The sequence below is a fragment of the Otolemur garnettii genome, unplaced genomic scaffold, assembly GCF_000181295.1.
Source record: "Otolemur garnettii isolate 467f Iridium unplaced genomic scaffold, OtoGar3 scaffold00019, whole genome shotgun sequence".
Classification (NCBI taxonomy): Eukaryota; Metazoa; Chordata; class Mammalia; order Primates; family Galagidae; genus Otolemur; species Otolemur garnettii.
The window spans coordinates 19,578,547-19,581,922 of NW_003852414.1; positions in this window are offsets into that span (position 1 = coordinate 19,578,547).

The following is a 3,376-nucleotide window of genomic DNA, read 5'->3' on the forward strand; positions in this document are numbered from 1 at the left end:
TGGCTTTGGATACCAATTCAAATCGATATCCTTATGTACAAGGGAGACTCTAGCTCAGCTTTTAAATCTATGAAATAGGGCCTTTACATCCCTGTCTTCTGAGCGCATGAGAGATGGGCGGGACAGTCAAGGGGTCATGGCCCTTAGACCAGCCCAACCTCTGCCCTCTGTACAGCCATCGTCATTATCTGTCATGCCTCTCCCCGGCCGCTTGAGCTGCTTATATCTGGGTGTGTGACTGTCTAACCTCCTCATCAAGCCCACTGTCATCTTTTAAGACACCTCATCACGGCTCTGGGGGCACACACTGCAGGGTCCTAAGTAAACGCTTAAGGAATTTAATTAGCACTCAAAACCACACAGAAATGTCATCTTTCCTTTCAATGGTAATGAAAATCAGAGAGCAGTGAATAAAGCACCATCGGTTTGCTTCTGGCATTCTCTAGCTTTGTTGCACAATTCCCCTTGGCCTCAGTTTCCTCATCTGGAAAACAGAAATAACAGCGTACAGATGCCACCCCCCCATGATGTACAATGTTTTGAGAATTATAAATTTTTGACTTTATGATGCTGTGAAAGCAATACACATTCAGTAGAAACTATACTTTATCCATTCTCTTTTCAGAATTCAATAAATTCAGGACAGAATGCAATAAATCCCATGAGATATTCTTTACATTATTAGAAAACAGGCTTGTGTTAGATGATTTGGCCCAACTGTAGGTGAAAGCGTTCTGAGAACATGTAAAGTAGCTAAGCTAAGCTATGATGTTTGGTGGGTCGGGGTATTAACTGCATTTTCCAATTCAGATTTTTTTTACATTTCTGATTAATAGGAGGGTGCATACACTCTGGCCACATTGCTTGCATCTGACACTCCAGATACTTTCAACTCATCATGGGCTTATCGGGACAAAACCCCATTCTGAGTCAAGGAGCCTTTACATCTCCTTTGGGGATTGTTCTAAGAACATACGACAGTGAGTGACTCTGAAGCATCTAAAGCAATGGAAGTCAGTGAATTGTAGCTATTGTTGCTGTCGTGACTTTGTCACTTGCAAAACTGGATCATTTTTGTCTGCTCATTAAATTAAAAATATACTTGAATTACTTTGTTGTTCTGATTATAAAATTATCTTAATTCTTTAACCAGAAAGCTACAGAAGAGTCAGCCAGCACCCCAGTGTCTATGGCTGAAGGTAAACCACCTCACCATATGTAAATCACTCTTTGGTTTTTCAAAAATGCAACTGTGGCAATGATTGATAGACATCGTCATTAAAATCATTTTGCTCACAGGGAATACAAAACTTTAATTATTAAGAGTCAATGGTGATTAACTACAACTCAGACCTTGGACTTTACCTTACAAATGTATCTTAATATTAACCCAAAATTAAAAAAAAATTCAATGGTGAGCCTGAATTTCATATCAAACATCCTCCTTCCTGGGTCTCCTTTGGAAATAGGTACACTGAGTTTTTCTCCTGGGACACTGGGGAATCAATGTTGATTTGGTTTGGACTATAGAGAATGCCAGACTTCAACCCCTGAAACACGCCACTCTGAAATAAGCTCGAGCACATTGTCAAGAGTTGACAACAGACACATTTTACCATTTTGACTGTGGTCAGCAGACAAAGAAGCCAGAATATCTATAATAACCCTAAACCGGGAACAGTCCAAATGTCCAATAGGTTCGAATTATATTTTCACAAAGAAATGGAATACCAGATTTTCACTTAAGGCAAAGATGCTATTTCACAAAGAAATGGAATACCAGATTTTCACTTAAGGCGAAGATGCTATTCAAAATAATATCAAAGGAAAAAACAAAGTAACAATGATCAAAAATTAAAGCAAAGTCACAATGATTGTTTTGATCTAACAACCTGGTTTATAAAATTTTAAAGGGGAATAGGATCACTAAATAGTAGAAATAGTAGATGCTCTATTTACTTTTGTTTTCATCTTGTTTTTTAGAGATGGGGTCTTGCTCTGTCACCTAAGCTGGTGTGATCACAGCTCTCCATAACCTGACTACAGGAGCACTCCAGATGCCTGGCCTACAGGATGCTATTAAGATTTGATCTTAACCCCAAGGATACAGTTTTACAATAAGTTTCACTTTTAAGTACTGTGTACTTTAGGTACTTGGATCTTTTTACAAAGTAACCCTTCCTCATATCCATGTTTATTGAGAATCTACTATGTACCAGGAACTGTTGAGAAAAGCACAGCAGACAAAAATAAATTTGCCATCTTTTTTTTTTTTTTTTTTGAGACACTCTGTCACTCTGAGTAGAGTGTCGTGGCGTCATCATAGCTCACAGCAACCTCAAATTCCTGGACTTATAGGTGCCTACCACACTGCCCAGTTAATTTTTCTAGTTTTAGTAGAGATGAGTCTCTCACTCTTGCTCAGTCTAGTCTTGAACTCCTGAGCTCAGTCAAGCAATCCACTGACTTTGGCCTGCCCGGGTGCTGGCATTACAGGCATGAGCCACTATGCCCAGCCAGCCATCTTCTTTCCGGAACTGACATTCGAGTGTGGGATATAAACAGTGAACATAATGTTACTGTACATTTACTTTCAAATTTTACAGTTGCACCATCAAGCAGGTGTCCACATTGCCTAGAAGTGATAGACCAAGGATTTGAATCTAAGTCACCTGGTACTCATGCTTTGCCAACGATATGTTAAATAATTAAGACCAACCTTCTTACCAAAGACAACTTAAAAAGCTGGATGAAATATTTGTTTAATTTTCTTAAAAGCATCGAAGTGATAATAAAATAGTGAAGAAACATCTGCCAAAATTGAGGCGAGAACAAATGGGGGAGAAGTTTGCCCTGCCCACAGAGCTTTCATCCTAAGGCACAGTCTGGGGAAAAGCAACTTTGAAAAGGAGCTATTCTTTCCATAGTTGCCCGGGGTAGAGGAACGAAATTCAAAGCCTGTAGTTGGGAATTCAGATAAACCACTTCTCATTATAAACCAGGTCTGCAGGGTGAAGAGAGAAGGAGAAGTCTACAGCCTCAGGCTTACAGACAAGATGAGATCCTCTGGGCAGTCCGGGAAATCTTATGCTTTGGATTAAGGTGGTTCCCTAAACTCTGATAGGCACAGCAGAAAAACATCTCTAGAAGGGCCAACCATTATTCATGCATATACATATATTCATACATATACAATGACTGAGATCACCTAGGAGAACTGAGGCATTTCAAGAAAACAGGACATTATGAAAAAGAATAGAGGAACAGGCTGGGCATGGTGGCTCACACCTGTAATCCCAGCACTTTGGGAGGCCGAGACCCAAGTTCAAGGCCATCCTGAGCAACATGGCAAGATGCCATCTCTTTAAAAAAAAAA